Source organism: Acomys russatus, chromosome 9 (assembly GCF_903995435.1).
Source record: "Acomys russatus chromosome 9, mAcoRus1.1, whole genome shotgun sequence".
Taxonomy (NCBI): domain Eukaryota; kingdom Metazoa; phylum Chordata; class Mammalia; order Rodentia; family Muridae; genus Acomys; species Acomys russatus.
In genome coordinates, this window is record NC_067145.1 from 52,582,965 (window position 1) to 52,604,166 (window position 21,202).

The window sequence follows — 21,202 nt, forward strand, 5'->3', positions numbered from 1 at the left end:
TCTATGTGTGCATGTGTGTGTGTGGCACATGCATGGATATACACATGTTCGCTTATGTGTGCATATGTGAAGGTCAGAGGTCCCCTTTGGGCACACTCTTCACTTGCTCTCTATCTTATTTCTTAAGACAGGGCCTCCCACTGTGAGCCCCCACAGCCTGCCCATCTTTGCATTCCCCCTCAGTGCTGGGGTTGCAGACACGTGCTGTCATGCCCAGCTTTTCCACAGGTGCTAGAGCACCAAAGTTAGCTTCTCATGTTTGCACGACAAGGAATGCATGCGCCGAACCATCTCTCCGGCCGGGTAACCAGCTGCTTCTCTGAGAGCAAATACTTACTGGAGCAGAATTGAAGATGAGAGGGGAAAAGTCAGAGAGATCCAAATTCGTGGTACAGACAGACCCAGACAGGAAGGGCAAGGCCACCCGGCCCACACTAGTCTCCTTTCCTGCCTACCTTTCCACTCCCCTTGTCAAAGCAACATAGCTTCAACATTGGGGCAGGAAGCAACACCCTGGGCCTTAAAGGTTGTTGCAGCTCCCAAAAGCCCAACAAGGGACTTGGAAAATGACAACCAATGAAACACATACGTGCTTTTCTTATAGCTAAGAACAGGAAAAGATAAGAGAAATGCTGGCGTTGGGAAGTGTACACTGGCCGAAACATAACTGAAAACATGTAGTTCCCCCAGACCTGCCCGAGTCTACACAGCAGTCTCAAGACTCCTGCTATGAGCTGCTGTGGTTGTTGACATAAAACAGGTCGCTGCCCTCCAAGGGTACCAATAGGATGGATAGAGCTGAGCTGCACGCACCAGCCTTTGGAGAGGGAACCTGGGGATTCTGAGCTCTTGGAGCATCCTTGAGAGGCCTACTGGCTTGGCTCAGATGTCTTTGAACCTGGCTGGATTCGTAACAAAAGGAGATGGCTGATCTTAGAGGCAGACCTGACTTTTAAATTGTTAACAGATTTTGGATCAAGAGGAATACTTGGCAGGGGGAGAGCAAACACACTTTTGAGTGAGTTCCACGGCAGCTTGGACATTCTGGAAAAACACCGAGCTGACTATACTCCCAAGGCTTCCCTCCCCCCACTCGGTGGAGGCCAACAGTCGGCACTGGCTCATGGAATTGGCTTCTGACTTAGGTGAAATTACCCAGTGCCAATGATGGGCCATATTGATTAATACATAGGATTGTAAAACAATTTTTACAGAAACGTAAGGAAGAATGTCAGAGCTAGTCAAGAGGAAAAGAATGTTTCGAGTTTGCCCCAAGCAGAACATCTGCATGTGCAGTCTTGGGGAAGAAAAACACTGGTCCAAAGATGAGACACGGGTAGGGGAATCCTGGAGGAGGGGGTGTGGAGATCAGATGCAGACACAGACTGAGAGAGACCTAAAACTGTCTCCAGTCATGAGTGAGAGACATCAACTGAGGGCTGGTGAGGTGGCTCAGCAGGCAATGATGCTTTGGCACCAAGTCTAATGACCTGAGTTTAAGACCCACATGGTGAAAGGACAGAATCAACTCCCATACTTATCCTCTGACCTCCACATATGAGGTATGACATTAGTGTGCAGACCCATGTGACTGCATGTGCACACCCATGTGCATGTACACACACACACACACACACACACACACACACACACATACACACAAATGTGGAAAACAAATTTAAAATCAGGCTCAGAACCTAGCAGAGGTGCCCAACCCTTGGCCCTCAGGCCACATGTGGCTCAGGAGAGAGTGCATCAGGGCACAGGGTCATACGAAATAAATGTATGCGCTCACAATCCACAGGCTGCAGTTTGGACAACCCTGGACTTATTGTGTGGCCCAAGACAGTTCTCCCTAGTCTCAAAGGACTAAAGGTCGGGCACCTCTGCCTCGCCCTCTAGAAGTGTCTAGAAGCAACAACTGAGCTAGAAGCTAAGGCAACAACAGATGAGCACAATAGAGTGCCAGCTCCTGGTACTCCGCAAGTGCCTCTTCTCATCTCTGCCTAGGACACTGAGACGAATCTGAGAAGCGCCATCCCCTCAACCTGGAGCTGGCATCTCAGATAGGCTGGCAGTCAGCAAGCCCCAGTGACCTCTGTCTCCTCTGTCCATCCCCAACAACACTGAGGTTACCAGCACACGCAGGACCACCCCACTTGTCACTTGGGATCTGAAGTCCAGGCTCGGGTGCTCGGGTCCTCGGGCTTAAGCAGCGAATGCCCCTACCCACTGAGCCCTCTCTCCCTGAGCCCACTGAGCCCACTGTTACCGTTTTTTGCATAATAGTCTATTGAATTCTAACTTAGCCTTGTCATCAGAACCTTTTCCTTCTGACATTTTCTCTGTGTTGGCTAGCTTTACTGTCACTGTGACAAAACACCTGACAAACCGCTTTAAGGGGAAGAAAGATTTCCTCTGCACAGTCTCAAAGGTGTCCATCCATCACCGTGTAAAGGGCATGGCTAAGCGGCTCACTTCGCAGCCGGCCAGAAGCAGAGTCGGGCGGCAGCAGGAAGGAAGCGGGCTAAGATAAATCCCTGAAAGTGACCATTTCCTCTAGCCAGGCCCTATCTTCCTCAGAGCCACCATTTTCCAACAGTAAATTCAAGTTTTGAATCTACCCACTGAGTAAATTAGAACCCCGATGATGATCTAATCCTTTCTGGAAACACCCTCACAAATGCACCCAGAGCGTTACTAATATCCCGTGTTCTTTTCAGTCCTGTGAAATTGTCTATTGTCTTAGCTAGAGTTCCTATTGCGGTGACTGAAACATACCCAGAAAGCAAGCTGGGGAGGAAAGGGTTATTCGGCTACACTTTCGTAGCACAGTCTAATCACTGAAGAAAGGCAGGACAGGAACTCAGAGCAGGAACCTGGAGGCAGGAGCTGGTGCCAAGGTCATGGAGGGGTGCTGCTTACTGGCTTGCTCACTGTGGCTTGCTCAGCCTGCTTATAAAACTCAGGACCACCAGCCTAGGGGATAGCACCACCCACAATGGGCTAGGCCCTCTCCCTTCAATATTAATGAAGAAAAGGCCCTTCAGGCTTTGCCCTCAGCCCAGTCTTGTGAAGGCATTTTCTCTACTGATGCACCCTTCTCTCAGATGACTTTAGGTTGTATCCAGTTGCCATAAAACCTGCCAGCACGACTTTCAAGACTAACCATTGTGATACTGTCAACTGTGTGCTGCTCTTTAAAGGGCCCAAGCTCAGTTCTCAACACCTATAATAGGCAATTCACAACCACTTGTGAATTCCAACTCTAGGGGATCCAACACCCTCTTTTGCTCACACACACACACACACACACACACACACACACACACACACACACACATAATTAAAAATAAAAGTCAAAGGCTGGAGAGCTGGCTCAGTGGTTAAGAGTATAATACTTGTTGCTCTTGCCGAGGACCCAGCACCCACACAGCAGCTCACAGCCATCCATACGTCTAGTTCCAGAGCATCCAATGGCCCCTTCTAACCTCCAAGGGTGCCTGGCATGGGCATGGTATACAGACATGCCTACATACACACTGGCAAAACAGTCACACACATTAAGTAAAATAAATCTAAAGTTAAGAAAACAAAACGATGAACCATTTTACTGCCCCTTAGCAACACTATACTTGCCATTATTTTTCATGCAGCTCTTTCGTAACTTTTTGGGGTCACATCTGTCTGGGGTTGGGGACTCTCTGGTCTCAATGCTGTCCAATATAGCAGCCACTATCCAGGTTGCTACCAAATTCTTAACAAGTGGTCAGTCCCAACTGGCATATGCCCTGTGGTGGTTTGAATGAAAACGGCCAGTGTAATCTGATCTATTTCATGTTTAGTTCCTATTTGGTGGAACTGCTTAGGAAGGATTAGGAGTGTGGCCTTGTTGGAAGAGGCATGTCACTGAGAGGTGGGCTTTGAGGTTTCGAAATCCCATGCCAGACCCTATCTATCTATCTATCTATCTATCTATCTATCTATCTATCTATCTCTGTTTCCTGCTTATGGGTCAGGTGTACCTCTCAGTTACTCTCACCATCATGCCTGTATGCCTGCTGCCTTGCTCTGGGCCATGATAGTCATAGACTAACATGCGGAAACTGTAAATAAGCCCCCAGTTAAATGCTTTCTTTTATACATTGCCTTGGTCATTGTATCTCTTCACAGCTATAAAAAAGGAACAAAGTGCCTAAGTAAAAACCACATTTCAAAAATAAAATTTTTTACTTATTTTTAAAAATTTTGGTTGCAGGTTGAAAGGACACTATTTAGTACTAAGCTTAATTTTCTGTGTCTCTTTCATCACTACTAGACCAGTAAATGTTGAAGCTATGGTTTGTTTCAATTCTGTTTCTGTTGGTTAGAGATTTGATTTCCTTTAAACAAAGTTACTCTGAATTTGTAAGATGCTAATGGACATTATGAATCTCTTGAAACACAACAGGCCAGATTTACAAGCTTATGTGACCACAGTGTCATAATATCTTCTAATTATCTATTTTTCCTAATGAACTTCAAAAACATCAGCATTTATAACAATTCTCTTGAGCTCAGAGACTCCTGTGTGGAAGATCAGATGTTTCACACTCAGCCCAGATCTGTGCTTTCCCAAAAGTTCAAGTATTGAAACAAAGTAGCTTGTTATTCCAAAGACTTTAACTTGGCCAAGAGACTTGCAATGTGACTCAGTTGTAGCCAGCATGCAGGAAGTACTGGGGTCAGTCCCCAGCACTGTCTAACCTGAGCCTGGTCTTGCATGGTGTCATGGTTTGAATAAGAATGGCCCTCATAGGTGTATGGATTTGAATGTGTGGTCCCCAGGGAGTGGCACCGTTTTAAAGGACTAGGAGGTGTGGCCTTGTTGGAGAAAGTGTGTCCCTGGGGGTAGGGTTTGAGGCTTCAAATGCTCAAGCCAGGCCTAGGGTCACTCTTTCTTCCTGCTGTCTGCAGATCCCAATGTACAACTCTCAGCCACCTCTCCAGCTCCATGTCCACCTGTGTGTCACCATGCTTCCCACCATGACAGTAATGGACTAACCCTCCGAATGTAAGCCAGCCCCACTTATATGCTTTCCTTTATAGGAATTCCCATGGTCATGGTGTCTCTTCACAGCAATGGGGCAGTAACTATGACACACGCCTACAACTGCAGCAGGGACAGTGTCAGGCAGATCAGAAGTTCAAGGTTATCCTCAGCTACACAGTGAGCTACCTTGAGGCTGAGCAAGTCTACAATGGCATAGCATTGTCCTGGCATTTGTGGCCCTGACTGAGTTGCTGGCACTGCAAAAAGAGCATGTTCCAGGCCAGCAAAAGCATCTTCCATGCAGGGGCTCAGGAGGCAGTAGCTCAGCAACGACAAAGAACAGTAGAGGTATGGTCCTACTGCACCCCATAGAATTGCAGAACCTGAAGTTTGGAAGGTAGCTACTCAATACCTGAAGTCGTAGTTAGCAGAAAGCATGTAAGCAGTATTCAGACACCAAACTGTCACCAAAAATCTGCTCTGTTCCCGGCACACCCTTCATACCAACTAAACAACTCGGCAAGTTGGTTCTACTACGATCAGCCCAAATCTGTAGGTGCCAGCACAGACAAAGAGGTTGAAGCCCCTTCCTGAGGTCGCACAGCTGTGGAGAGGTCAGCACGCTCCCTTAGTGTGTGTATCTGTTGCTGTAAAGTGGCGAGATGGGCAAAGACACAAGTAACACAATCCTCTTGCAACAGATAGCAATATACCTTAATGTTTTGCACTGAATAACGGCAGCAGTACACTGGGGGATGTTTCCATACAATGTAACAACATACATGTATACAATGTAGACATGGAAGGCCAAACTGGAACACAGGCCTGTGACCTGGGTACTCTAGAGGCTGCGGTGAGTGAGGTCCAAGTTCAAGACCTTCCTGGGCTACAGAGTGGGTGAGTTTGAGACTAGGCCATTCAGTTTAAAAGAGGACTGACAATATAAACCAAGGACAGAGCATGCTCCAGGCCTGGGTTCAATCCTCGGTTCTGTAGAGAAAACAAATCAGAAATTCCCAGGAAAATTCTTGTTTTGTTCAGATTTCTGTAGCAGTGGGAAGTTTGTCCGATTTCTTTTAGTTTAATTTCTCTGTATACTGGCATTGTACAAGGCACGCCTTCCTAGCTTTTGATTTTATCTCTTCTGTGCATTCACATACTAGACTTTCTCTCGACAAGAATGGGAATAAAACCAACTCAGAAAAAGCGCTGAGCTTTTCAGATTTTACAGCCAGGTCAGAGCACGGGCACACAATAACATTGCATGTAGCTGCGCCTTCCACAGCGATGCCTGGAACGCCCACTGTATTTGAGGTCTTGAAGGTGTTCAGCAATTAACAACACGCACACTCACACACACTCCCCAGTGCAGATAATGAGGTGGGGGGCGGCGGGGGGCGGGGGCGCGGAGGGTGCACAGACCGGAGGAGCGACAGCTTCTCTCTGCGCCAGACTCCAGCAACGCGAATCCCGACTCAGACCACTGGGTTATGCTGCCGCCTGCCGGCCAGAGTGACACATTGCGCCAAACGCACTGGGAAGAAAATTTTTAATTCAGAACTCAACTTGATTAATAAATAATACACAGACTCTCTTTAAGAAGAGTGGAGGTAAATGTCTTTGAAATACATCAGCAGTCCCCAGAGTAAAAATCACCACTCTAAACGTTACAAATGACAAGGACGTGAGTGCAACAACCAAGCCTCAAGTTCCACGGGGAGTTATCAGCGGGCATTGGACACTTGGAGTCATCCCGAAAAAATCCTGCTGTAGTGGTGACCCTTGGCCAGAGCACCACTCCTCTCACTCTTAGTGCTGTTTATAAGCCCATTCTTCCCCTGGTGTCTGTGAAAGCGCCCCTGTGTCTCGCAGGTGTGGATGTAAACGTTTGCATGTGCGTGTACTGGGATTTGCGTGTGCCTGCACGTAGAGCCCAGAGATCAACTTTGGGTGTCATTCCACACTGTCCACCATGCGCTCTCTCGCTTTCGTCCACAGTTTGCCCGCTTCTGCTGGCCGGTGAGGCCCAGGGATCCTGGCCTACCCAGTATTTCAAGCTCCTCCCACTCAGGCTAGAAGAGGAGGACTTTGCCTGTTCTCCTGTGTCCCTTCCCAGCGCCCTTTTACATCCGCAGCAGCTTCCTGAGAGACCTTCTTCCTGTGAAGGTGTCCCATTTCTTCACTAACAGAACTGTCTCCAGACCACTCTGATTCTAGACTGTGACAGCTGCTGTCACCTTTTATAAAGCTATGTGCCTCACCCGTTCCAGCCACTGAAGGGCAAAACACCACACGATCCACGGTTCTGAATAATACATGTTTATAGCCTTGCATTAGAAAATGCGCTTCGTGTTATTAAAGGAATCAACTTGACTATGATGTTTCGTTAAAGGTCCACAGCCTAAGAGGACACAGATAAACAACTGGAATTTGTGACAGGGTGTGATGGATAGATGGCAGTTTCCAGAAGTTGATCGGGCTCTGCAGTGGCTTCTGGCTAAAGCGGGAGGAAATGGTGTTTGAGGCTAATTTAAAGCAATAAGCCCTGTGTGTGGATGGGGCAGAGGAGCTGTGGCCCTGGGCAGCTGTTTCAGGTAGCAGAAAGAAAAAAAATAGGATGAAATAATAAAGCTTAAGCCTCCAAGACAGGGAAGCACATCCTCTTAGCCAGTAGAAGTGTTTGTTTTTCCAGAACCTTATATAATCGAGGGGAGCGGGCAGAGAGAAAGAGAAGCCACGTCCTCAGGGACTTTAAAAGCCAAGCTAAGGAAACTAGGGCGATGGCTCATAAACAGCTTACTATGCAAGCTTGTACGTGTAGGCTTGATCCCCAAACCCACACAAAAGTGATGAGCACACACTAGCAATCCCAGCACTGGGGAAGCAGAAACAGGCAGATCCCTGAAGCTTGGTGCATAGGGCGGGGAGGTGGCAGGGCGCGGAGGTGGCAGGGCGCGGGCAGTGAGAGACCCTGCCTCAAAGAGGAACATGGCATTCCTGAGGGTGGCGCTCAGGGTTGTTTTCTGGCCTCTCCATGCATGCGCATACACACACAGAGAGAGGGGGGGGGGAACAGAGACAGAGACACACACACACACACACAGAGAGAGAGAGAGAGAGAGAGAGAGACCCCAAAAACCAAAACCAAAAAATCAACTATTTAAATAGTTGTTTCTCGCTTAGGCAGAGCTTTGACTGTTTTAACAGGCCAGGGCATCACACACCTCCTCCCCAAATGCTTCTAGGACTTAAGCTGGACCCCACCTTGCTATGGGTGCTCTGAGATAGGCTGGTCTCTATCACTGGGTGAACTACAGAATGCTTCCCAATGCGGGCAGTTTCAGGGGTGCCCACAGAGGCTGCCAGAGAGACCCGGGCAAGAAGAAGTAAGATAGATGTCGTCCAAATTGGAGCTCCAAACACCACAGGGCAGCTGATACCACAGCTAGAGCTGTTCCTAGGTGGCATCTGTGGCCCTGATGAAGGAGCAGCACATAAGAATCTAAAAAGAACTTCCTTTGTGATCCCTGCAGCAGCCTTTGGTGGGACACCCAGCTCCTTGAGTTGAGTGTGGGGTGGAGGGAGTGTTTGTCATCACATCAGAGCAGAGGTCGCCAGACTTTGCACACTAGAACACTCCCGAAGGGTTACCATAGCACCATGTCAGTCCCTCTCCAATGTCAGTCAACAGGTGAGGTACAGGAGGACACCAAATATGCCTCTCTACCAAATTCCAAGGGGTGGGGAGCAGATGCAGCGAGTCTAGGGACTGGCTTTTTTTTTTTTTTTTTTTTTTTCTAGACAGGGTTTCTCTGTGTAGCCTTGGCTGTCTCACTTTGTAGACCAAGCTGGCCTTGACTCAGAGATCCAACTGCCTCTGCCTTCTGCCTCCTGAGCTGCTGCCTTTGAAAGTCACTGGTACAAGAATGTTGCCTAAGGTTAAGATTTGGATAATAAAGTCCAAATGGTAAAGGCTTGGTTCCCAGGAGGGCTGGAGAGATGGCTCAGAGGCTAAGAGCACTGCATGCTCTTCCAAAAGGTCCTGAGTTCTATTCCCAGCAAGCACATGGTGGCCCACAGCCGTCTATAATGAGATCTGGTTCCCTCTTCTGGTCTGCAGGAGTTATATGCAGGCCAGACACTATATGCATAATAAATAAATAAATCTTCCAAAAAAAAAAGAAAAAGACTTGGTTCCCAATCTGTGGCATTAACAGGCAGCAGTGGAACCTCCGGGAGAACCTCCGGGAGATGGGGCCTGACTGCATCATGACTGCGTCCCTCTCCTTTTCTCCTTCTTCTCTTCTCTTTTCCTCTCTCCTGTCCAGATACCATGAGTTAGACAGCTTTGCTCCACCACACTCACAATCATGATGCAATGCCCAAAGCAACAGGGCCAAGCAAGCATAGATGGAAGCTATGACCCCCAAGTCAGCCTCCACGACCAGACGGTGATTATTCCAGGTAGCTTTCCATGAGGAAAGACAGATGGCATCAAGAGTCCCAGACCAAGCCGGGCGTGGTGGCTCACCCCTTTAATCCCAGCACTCAGAAGGCAGAGGCAGGCTGATTGCTGTGAGTTCGAGGCCAGCCTGGTCTACGAAGTGAGTCCAGGACAGCCAAGGCTACACAAAGAAACCCTGTCTCGAAAAACAAAACAAACAACAACAACAACAAATAGTCCCAGACAGTTTTGTTGTGGTTAATTATCAATATGGCCTAATAATGTTTATTATCAGGCCTAAATTATTATTAGGGCGGTATTTCCTAACCTGCTAGCAATCAATCAAGACACAGAAACCTGTTATATTTTAAAATAGCCTTAGCTAACCTGGGGCAGGGCAGATATTAATCCCCTAAACTACTTCCCAGAGTGGGGTAGGTATCCCATCCCTGCCCCAATCCCATGCCATCTGCTTATAATTTCTATCAAGCTACCTCCCATCCATGATCCCAAATATTTGCTAATGCTCTTCATCTAGGCCAAGTCTCCATCCATGCCAGCCATGGGCTTCTCCTCTACCTAACGCATGGCGCACACTTCTCCCCCTCCTCTCCTCCGGCCTCTTCTCCCAAGATTCTCTCTGTCTCCCCAAGCCCTGGAACCTTAGCCATACCTATCCTATTTGCCTGGCCAGGTGTGGTGACCTTTTATTGGTCAAACAGGTTAGGCTCTTAGACAAGGTACAGGTGGGGCACAGAGACAGCAAGCAGTAGTTAGCATCAAAATACATCAGACCAACCTCCAACACAGTTTTATTTACTCCAGTATCCAGCATCTAGCCAGGCATCTGGAACACAAAAAGCCCTCCAAAAGAATACCTAGGTAGAACTTGCTCAAATACACGGCACTAGTGCAAGAAGTGCTTGCTTCAAAAACACAAGGACCTGAGTTCAATCTCCAGAATCTGCATTAAAAGCAACAACAGCCCGGCGGTAGCACACACCTTTAATCCCAGCACTAAGGGAGGCAGAGGCAGGTGGATCTCTATGAGTTTGAGCCCAGTTTGCTCTGAAAAATTGAGTCCAGGACAGCCAAGGCTACAAAGAAAAACCCAGTGTTGAAAAACCAAAACAAGCTGGGTGTGGTGGCGCACACCTTTAATCCCAGCACTCAAGAGGCAGAGGCAGGTGGATCGCTGTGAGTTCGAGGCCAGCCTGGTCTACAAAGTGAGTCCTGGACAGTCAAGGCTAACACAAAGAGACCTTGTTTCAAAAAAGAAAAAGAAAGAAAGAAAAAAGAAAAATCCAAGAATGGTGGTGCTTGGGCTGGAGAGATGGCTCAGCTTTTAAGAGCACTGTCTGCTCTTCCAGAGGTCCTGAGTTCAATTCCCAGCAACCACATCTATACTCTCTAGTGCCCTCTTCTGGGATGCAAGTGTACATGCTGATAGAGCACTCACATACATAAAATAAATAAAATCTTAAGGAGGAGGAGGAGGAGGAGGAGGAGGAGGAGGAGGAGGAGGAGGAGGAGGAGGAGGAGGAGGAGGGTGGCCCTCAACATAAGCCCAGCATTAGGAGGTGGACCCTTGGGGCTCACTGGCCAAACTCTAGACCAATGAGGAACCTTGCCTCACAAACAAGGTGGACAGTCCCTGAAGAATGGTAGCTGAGATTCACTTCTGGCCCCATAGGCATGCACCTATATTTACATCTGCGCGCGCACACTGCAGAGGCAGGGTTAAAAATCAAGACATAGCCGGGCATGGTGGCGCACGCCTTTAATCCCAGCACGCGGGAGGCAGAGGCAGGCGGATCACTGTGAGTTTGAGGCCAGCCTGGTCTACAAAATGAGTTCAGGATAGCCAAGGCTACACAGAGAAACCCTGTCTCGAAAAACAAAAACAAAAACAACACAAGGGAGGTAGAGGCAGGAGGACCAAACGTTCAAGGTCAGCATCAGGTGCATAGTGAGTTCGAGGCCACCCTGAGCTATGTGAAACCCTAGTTCATAAAACTAAATAAGAAGGAGAGGAACGGCTCAGTGGGAAAGGGCGCTTGCTGTGCGGGCAGAAGGGCTCCCGCTCAGATCCCACGCACCCACAGAAAAGCTGGCATGGTGTCATATGCTCCGCAACCATAGCACTGTAAGAGGTAGAGACTGGAAGACCGCTGGAGTTTATTGCCCACCAGCTTAGATCCCAGTTCAGTGAGTGACCTTGTCTTAAAGGGAGAAGGCAGAAGGCCAAACCCAACACCCAAGAACCTCCTTTGGCCATTGTGCATTTACATGGCACCCCCCAACACACACATGCATGTACATGATCCACACATGCAAATACACCACACACACACACACACACACACAGTGCTGTGTAACAGTATCCTCTGAGGCCGGGCGTGGTGGCGCACGCCTTTAATCCCAGCACTCGGGAGGCACGGGAGGCAGAGGCAGGCGGATCGCTGTGAGTTCGAGGCCAGCCTGGTCTACAAAGTGAGTCCAGGATGACCAAGGCTACACAGAGAAACCCTGTCTCGAAAAACCAAAAAACAAAAAAAAACAAACCAGTATCCTCTGAGATCAAAACATTCCACCCTGTGGGAGAGCTTCTTAACAGGGAGGTAAATAACACAAAAAACGATTTCAGGAACTCCCTGAAACGGACTAGACTCATTAGGCGCATCCCTACCAAGCAAGGTAAACAGAACCCAACTCCAAAGAAAGTTTTCAGACAGAAAGAGCTGCCTGGAGGAGATTTAGACCAACTAAGGCACCTGGGAAGGGCACTCCGACCTGTTGAGCTGCCTGAAGGCTGTGCGGTGTGAGCCAGGTTTTGTGAGCTGTCAATCACCCTGGGGTGGGCCTTGGTGATGCAGTTGCCTTTGAGTCATTACTGCTGCTGTAAGTAGCCTCAGTGAAGCTCACTGGCTCACCTGGGGGGAACTGCAGCTGTGCTGGTACTGACCTTTACTTTTTTTGTCTGCAGTTGAAACTTGATTTTCTCTGCAGTTGAAACATTGTGCTCCACTGGTTGCCTTCATTTTCCCTGTTTTGAGTCTCATTATTTGGCCCTTGGTTTGCTCCCTCTTGGGGACTTTCCACGGTGCTGTTGGATTGCTGGTTCCTCCCCTATATAAGCAGTTCTGTTACTCCCAATAAACGGCGTCTCTTAGCACAAATGACCCGTTGTTGTGTCGTCTTTTCAATCCGCAGACCCTCGTAGGCGCTGCCCTCGCGAAGCTGGACTTTGGTGGTATCTGCACTTTAGTCTTTGGTGAGTTCCCTGTAAATTTTGTCACACAACACACACACACACACACACACACACACACTTAATTAGTTAATTAATCAAAACAGAAGACTAGCATGGTGGCATGTACCTGTAATCCCAGCACTTTGGGAGGCAGAGGCAAGTGGATCTCTGTGAGTTCGAGGCCAGCCTGGTCTACAAAGTGAGTCCAGGGCAGCCAAGGCTACACAGAGGGAACCCCATCTCGGAAAACCAAATAAATAAATGAAATGATATGAAATAAAGATCAAAACACAAAATGACTCAGCCTGTTCTTGACCTCGATAGGTTTTGGTGATTGTCATCTGCATTTCAAGGGTGAGGAGAAGAGGATTCGATTCTGGGGTGACTGTGCAATGAGCTTTAATGTAAAGCGTCAATGGCCTCAAGTTTGGGGACACAGAAACACCTTGGGCTCTCCTGGGAATTTCAAAGGGTAGACCTAAGCAGGAATGCGGCAGACAGATGTGTGCCTCACCACTAGCTTAACACACTGGGTTCAGGAGTGAGGGCCTTGCTTCCATAGACAGAGGACCCTCCCTAGGTATTTAGGACAGGGTACAGCATTATTTGTGCTGTGTCTGGAATGAATAACATTGAGGAAAACTTAGAAGTGGGCTAAAAGGGAGGGTGGGGACAAAGACTCATGTCAGGGGACTACAGCAAGTCATCCGTGTGAGTGGAGTGTGGATTAAGGCAAGTCCGTGGACGAGGACATGAGTGGATACAGTCAAGAAAAATTCAGAAAAGCAGATTCAACAAGATGCCAGGCCTGTTCAAGAAATTGCCAGTGGCCGAGAGTCAGGATGCACCGGCCCCTCGTGTGCATCGCATACTCTGCAAGTTAAAAAGGCTCTGAAGGCTCATGAATGCAGCCACCCATCTGTCACTTGGACCGCCCTGCCAAGCAAGGGCGTGGAAACCTCTCGGTCCTGGAAGGAAGCAACACTAGAGGCGTCCACAGGATCCTGTGAAGAACCAAGGAAGGAACGGTGCTCAGAGAAACTGCAGCCAAGAAGCTCAAAGCTGGGGCTGTAGAGATGGCTCAGTGGTTAAGAGCATCCTGAGTTCAATTCCCAGCAACCACATTGTGGCTCACAACCATCTATAATATGATCTTATGTCCTCTTCTGCAGATAAAGCACTCATATACAATAAAATAAAATAAAATATTTAAAAATGTGCCAGAGTGCTGTGAGAAATTTGGATAAATCTTATTTCTTCTCCTGTCACTGTCCACTTCATTACCCTCAGCTTGCAGTTTTACTTGCAGTTTTGTGGTTTGTTCTATTTTGTTTTGTGTTTTTTTGTTTTTTGTTTTTTTTTTTTTTCAAGACAGTGTTTCTCTGTGTACCCTTGGCTGTCCTGGACTTGCTTTGTAGATCAGGCTGGTCTCCAACTCACAGAGATCTGCCTGCCTCTGCCTCCCGAGTGCTGGAATTAAAGGCGTGCGCCACCACGCCCGGCTTCTATTTTGTTTTGAGACAGGCTTTTAGTATGCATGAGGCTTCTCTGAAACTCACACCATCCTTCTGCCTCAGCCTTCCTGGATACTAGGATTTCAAGCCTGTGCCACCTTGTCCAGCCCCCATCGTACATTTTACCTGTCAAGGTTTAATTCTGGAAACACAGAAGGCGGGTCTACTTGCAGAACTGTCTCTAGCTAGCACTCGGCTGAGGGCTGAGCAAATGCCAAGGACAGTGCCTGAGAGGCATGACAAATAGTTTGCAAGTCTTATCTCTAGCGACCTCTGGCCAAACGTCATCAAGGAAGATGGCCTATCTTAAGGCAAAGGGTAAAAGGTGCCTTGGATTCAAAGGTAAGAAACCAAGAAACAAAAGCTTCCCCCTTTGCTTGGAGAACAGTGAGCTGTAGTTAAGCCTGGAACATCTTGGAGCCCAGTTTTACTTAATGATGACTCCGCGCAGACAACAGCAAGTCTGAAAAGAGCACCCAGTGTCTGTACTTCCTAACTGTTCTGTCTCTCTTTCCCTTACCTCTTCCCATTTTTCCTTCCCACTAGGCTGTGCCTGGCGTCTAGTAGTCATCCTTTGTTGTAGTAGGAACATGAACACGTGGGTGACCCTAAACACTAGGGGACAAAGAAGAGCCTATCATATGTAACCCCATCAGGCTCAGGGAGCTACACAGAAGGGGAGGAGAGGGGGCAGAAAGAGTAAAGACTACATAAGAACTCACAGAGACTGTGGTGGCACACACAGGGCCTGCTCACAGGTTCAAGGCAGACAGGGTCTCGGCACTGAGAGGGGGAACCGGGCATGAGCCCCCATCCCTAACTGTGACGCTATCTCCAATTGATAATTGTTTGCAAAGGAAAAAGTCGTTATCTCTGGTAGAGTCTCACAGGGTGGGGTATATGAACCACCCTTAGGGTGTGGCCCAGGGCCAGCAGCAGATGGCCAACACAAAACAACCGCAATGGCCTGACTGGATACTTGAATTACAAGCCTGTGCCACCTTGTCCAGGCCCCATCTTGCATTTTATCTGTCAAGGTTCAATTCTGGAGACACAGAAGTCAGTTCTCACTCTCTTTTTTTTTTTTTTTTTTTCCAGTTCTAACTCTTAACTCAAAACTGTCTCCACCATAAAGCTAGCACCCTGCTGACACAGAGTCAGTGCCAAGGACATTTGGTCACTTCATCAGCAGCCATGATTTATTATCTCTTATGGCTTTCTCCCTTCCTTGTTTCTTTTTGTCCACTTAATGTGTCTGTGTTTTGTTTTGTTTTGTTTTTTGGTTTTTCGAGTCAGGGTTTCTCTACGTAGCCTTGGCTGTCCTGGACTCACTTTGTAGACCAGGCTGGTCTCAAACTCACAGCAATCCACTTAAAAGCGTGAGCCACCATGCCTGGCTCAAAGTTTCTGTGTTTAATCCCCAAGTAACCCCCTAATCTCTAATCCTTCTGTGAGATTCACCTGGTGGGACTGTTAACTAAGATGCTAACAGAGAAAATGACTGACTCAGTATGAGCCCTGGCCCCACCCCCCACCCCCAGAAGGAAAAGTGCCTAATGCTTCCTACCTCGGGGCCTGTGGAGAGGAAGCACCTAAAGAGCTGTATATAAGGGACACATCTTATACAATAGTAGGTTCTTTGGAGGGCTTTTTGGCTTTTGCTTCTTTTTGAGACAGGATTTCTCTGTGTAGCCTTGGCTGTCCTCAACTCGCTCCATAGACCAGGCTGGCTCGAATTCACAGAGATCGGCCTGCCTCTGCTACATGGAGTGCTGGGATCACAGGAGTGTGGCACCCTGCCTGGCTTGGTAGTAGGTTCTAAACAAAGGTGAGCTACTGCCAGAGGCTATAACTGGCCACCAGTTTCTCCCAGCATCCCTCAGTCCCTACCTGTTACAGGGTAGAGCAGGCTTGGCCAGCCCTTTACCCTCCCGCTAGGGATTGGGCTGCCCTTCCCCTTTGGAATTAGTTACCAGTGGCTGTGAGCTGCCCACGGTAGCTGCTGTTACAGCAGTGTGCATTTTTAAGCTATGAGCCATCTCTCAACCGCATGCCTGGGCACTTTAAAGGTGATATCAATCATTTCGTAGGTTTCTGGAGGCTGGTTACTTGAAGTTAGGTGTCAGTGTGGGACAGAAGAGGAGGACAGAGAAAACCTGAGAGACATGGGCGAGGAAAGAGAGCCTGGGTGAAGCTCTCTCCAGTTAAGAATCCCAGCACAGCTGCACTCAGGAGGCAGAAGCAGGCAGATCTCTGTGAGTTCAAGGCCAGCCTGGTCCACATGAATCCCGGGGCAGCCAGAACTGCATAGTGAGACCCTACCTCAAATAAAAAGAAAATGGGGTGGCTCAGCAGTTAAGACTGTACAGCTCTTGAAGAGTTCAGTTCATAGCACCCCTGTATGGTGGCTTTCGAGCGTCTATAAACCCAGCTCCATGGTATTTGACACCTCTGGCTTCTTCAGGTTCCAACCTTCACACGCACATACACATAATTTAAAATCTTGAAAAAGAACTTTAACATAGTCAACATTTACTTAATGCCTTTCTCCCTTTCCAGCTGTGATTTTTCTCAGACTCTTGACAGAAAGCTCCTTTACAGTAAAGGGACATGCCCTAATCCCTGAATGGAGCTGTTGTTGTTGTTTTTTTAAGGTTTTTCAAGACAGAGTTTCTCTGTATAACAGTCCTGGCTTTCCTGGACTCACTTTTGTAGACCAGGCTAGCCTCGAACTCAGAGAGATCCACCTGCCTCTGCCTCCCAAGTGCTGGGATTAAAGGCATGTGTCACCACCTCCTAGCAAACTGCCTTTAAAAAAAAAAAAAAAAAAAGATTTATTTACTTATTATTTATACAGTGTTCTACCTGCATGTGACCTTGCACACCAGAAGAGGGAACCAGATCTCAGTATAAGTGGTTGTAAGCCACCATGTGGTTGCTAGGAATTGAACTCAGGACCTTTAAGAAGAGCAGACAGGGCTCTAAACCACTGAGCCAATTCTCCAGCCCTGAATGTAGTTCTAATGATGTCTATTTTAACCTCATCAGATGATAATCCCATCAAGGCACCACTGGACTTACCCTATAAATTATGCAAAGAAAGGAAAATGTTTCTTAGCAACCCTCTGAGACTTTCCTTGAAAGCCACTAAAAAGATACCTAAATCTTTTTTTTTTTTTTTAATTTAATTGAAATTTATGTGTGTTGATGTGGGGGTATTAGATCTTGGAGTTACACAGTTGTGAGCTGCCATGTGGGTGCTGGGAATTGAACCCACATCCTTTGGAAGAGCAGGCAGTGTTCTTAACGACTGTGCCATCTCTCCAGTCTCTGATACCTAATCTATTGCTAATTGCTTCTCTCCCTTGAGGAGCCCACAGCTACACGTGGGTGTCTCTTCTTCCCAGAGCACCTCTTAGTTCCCCCATCTGCTCTTAAGATCTGTGTTTAAAATGCCATTTAATAAACTGTGACTTGCCAGGCATGGTGGTGCACATGTTTAATCCCAGCACTCTGGAGGCAGAGGCAGGTAGTTCTCTGTGAATCTAAGGCCAGCCTGGTCTACAAAGCCAGTCCAGTACAGCAAGGGTACACAGAAAAACCAAAACTAAAACCAAATCAAAACAAAAACAAAACACAACAACCATATCTCTGGCTGTGCTGTATTCTTTCTCTGAATGTCTGTTTCTAATACACCTCAATTCTATTTCTGACCAGTCCTGAAATTATTTTGTGTGGAAGCCAAGGATCTGGTTTTACCTGAGTCAAGTTCCCTAAACAATCATGGGGAATTCCTCCTCAGGCTGCAGTGGGAAACAGTGTTGCACTTTGTCCCTGTGGTGGAATTTGTTCCTTTTTCCTAGGGAAGACACCTTCCTTGTCTTTTCCAGGAGCTTGCTGACTGTCCTTGGGGTGTTTCCTTGTGGCTGTTTCACTATTTTGGCCATTGTCTTCATATAGCTGTGAGTGTGTGTGTGTGTTTTATGTGTCCATGTGTTCAAATCAACTTTTTAAGAAAATAAATTGGGGCTGGAGAGATGGCTCAGAGGTTAAGAGCACTGGCTGCTCTCCCAGAGGTCCTAAGTTAAAATCCCAGCAACCACATGGTGGCTCACAACCATCTATAATGAGATCTAGTGCCCTCTTCTGGCAAACAAGCATACAGGTAGGTAGAGCACTGTATGTGTAATACATAAAATAAATCTTTGCCTGCCAGTGGTGGCGCACACCTTTAATCCCAGAATGCAGGGTGGCAGAGGCAGGTGGATCACTTTGAGTTCAAGGCCAGCTTGGTCTACAAAGCAAGTCTCAAACAGCCAAGGCTACACAGAGTAACCTTGTCTTTAAAAAAAAAAAAAGATTTATGTGAACGGATGGTTTTGTCTGCTGTATGTATATGCACCGCATCCATGCCTAGTGTCCAAGGAGGTCAAAAGATCCTCTGACACTGTGTGTGTGTGTGTGTGTGTGTGTGTGTGTGTGTGTGTATAGATATAGATATAATTTACTTTTATTTTTTAATTTTTTGTTTTGGCTAGGTCTCACAGTGAAGTCCAGGCAGGCCTAAAACTCAAACTCATGAAGGTTTGCACAAACATGCCTAGCTCCCTTTTCTTCTTTCTTTTTCCTTTTGGTATGTGTTTGTGTGGGTGCCTGTGTGCACGTGTGCCTGTCAGTCCTTGCCTTTCTACCGTACTTGAGACAAGATCTCTTCACTGCCATGAAAGCCGCTGGGGCCTCCCACCTCCCTCAAGGAACACTGGGAGCCTTTCTGTAGGTTAAGCCTTTCTGTATGGGTTGGGGGATTCACACCCTGGTTATGAGACTTGCAGAGCAAACACGTGTACACCTAAGCCATCATCTCCCCAATCCTGATTCCGTTTTCTTAGAACACCAGCCATTAGATTTAAATTTGTCTTTCATTCATTTGAACTTGATTTCATTTGCAAGAACTTTTCTACAAGAGTCCTTTTGTACTGTTGTTTTCTGACAAGACTAGAGATGGAACTCAGAGACTCAACATGCTAGATTAAAAAAACAACAACAAAAGCAAACTAAACCCCATCAAGCCCCATTTCTAAATAAGGTCACATTCATATGGTAATACAAGCCAGAGAGGCTCAGTCTCCGGTGGAGCCAGTAGAACGAGAGAGTAACCAGGCAGGTGGCTCCCTGGAGTGGGGTCCTGAGGCCCTCTCAGGCGAGCCCTCAGGAGAGATAGGTTGACAGTAGCAAAGCAGCCTCGTGGGGCACAGAAGAAGGGACAATGGTGCCCTGGATTCGCTAGCCTCAAGGCTCTGGTGCATCTGTGGCTCCATCAAGAGTCTGAGGCCGACACTCTAGAACACGGTTTTGGTCTTGGACACTTGCCTAAGAGAGGCGTGGGTTCCGAGCCCAGAACGTGAGAAAGGCAGTTGTTTCAGAGCTGCTGAAGCTCTGCAGCCCTGTCAGGGGGAGGAAAAGATGCCCCTGGGGGTGCTTGTGACCTCGCAGGCAGGGATGGGCCTTTGCTCACCTAGGCCTTGCATTTCCCACAGTGCAGTGCTCTCTCTACGACCTCCCTCTGAGGCTGAGGAAGACGAGAGATTTGCATCTCAAACTCCAAACTGGTTTCTCAGCTACCTGGCGTGGTAAGGAGGTATAAGTTATCTCAAAACATGTTTGCTTCCCCCTCGTTGCAATTTTAGAAGCCTCACTCACTTAGTCATGCAGTCCCCCAAGTTAATAACTGGAGCATCTTAATGCTTACTCCTCTCTTTGGTCCACATTAAATCGTTATCAAACCCTTCCCTTTGGCCACTCCTGGATGCTTTCAGTTCAAGTCCACGTGCAGGCTTAGTATAGTTTAATTAACAATAACCCCCTAGTCACAGCGTGGTCTCATTTCCATTGGGAAAAAACATTCAACATTATCACAGAGCTAAAACTTGGAGTGACACACAATTCTCGACATGGGGTCCTGCTGACCTCTGCTGTGTTATGAATCCTCTACAATGCAAAGCTTTTATTTTTTATTTTTCTTACCGTGAAATCTTTAGCTTAAAAAAAAAAAATCGCCTTAAAAAAAAAAAAAAACTAAGTGAGGGGCAAAAAATATTGTCACAATGTTTAAAATGCAAACTCAAATTTAAACGGCCAAGGGGGGGGGGGCAAAGGTATTTTTAAAACCTTTTCCTTCCGGTTCCGGAGTCCTGGAGAGGTACCTGGTGAGATTGTTTGTGCTCTCTCTCCTGATTACTGACAAGAAACTTTGTGTTCATCAACGAGAAATCGGTGTCCGGAAGTCTAACGCTAAGGAGCCCAGGTGCTACTGTATTCTCCCTAATGTACTGTGGAGAAAACACACCAAGACAGGAGGCGCCTGTGTCCAGCTGGCCACACTTTGCATCCTAGACTCCAGTCCTAAGAAACTGGCAAACAATTTCAGGAATGAAAAGGACGTATCTGCGAAGCGTGCAAACCTAAAAGCCGCCGTAAAAGCCCAGTTCGGTTACCCCTAACGATTCTGCTTCCCAAGACTTTGGAATATAAGAACCTATTCCAAACCATTTGTGCAGCTCGGCTTTCCAGGGAAGTCCTTCGAATGGACGCACTTTGCACTAGCAATGCATTACAAAGTCGGAAATCTGCAGTTACTTCATGAGGAGAAACCACATCGCCAATGTCAATTCATGCACACAGATTAGTCTGCCATGTTTACAAGGATGTGGGAAGAACAAATGATGATACCCGGCAACATACACTCCCCATCCCCAAAACGCGTACCAAATATTAAGAAACTTTACGAGGGTATTTGCACATTTCGCCGGGGCTCCAACGAACTGGAGACCTAGGCTTAAACAATAGAACGAGGAGATTGGGAGTCACTGAGAATGAAGCGCGGGGTTAGGTTGGTTTTCAAATGTCTCACTGGGGGCTGAGGCGTTTGTCCTTAGCTCCTGCACTTCTCTGCAAAACTC

General features: G+C 47.5%; 1 protein-coding gene across 2 annotated transcripts in view; it reads right to left on the bottom strand.

Moving 5' to 3' along the window:
* Prpf18 (pre-mRNA processing factor 18) overlaps window positions 1-21,202 on the bottom strand; it is an 807,949-nt gene that overhangs the window by 209,756 nt on the left and 576,991 nt on the right. The gene's annotated exons all lie outside the window — the stretch shown is intronic.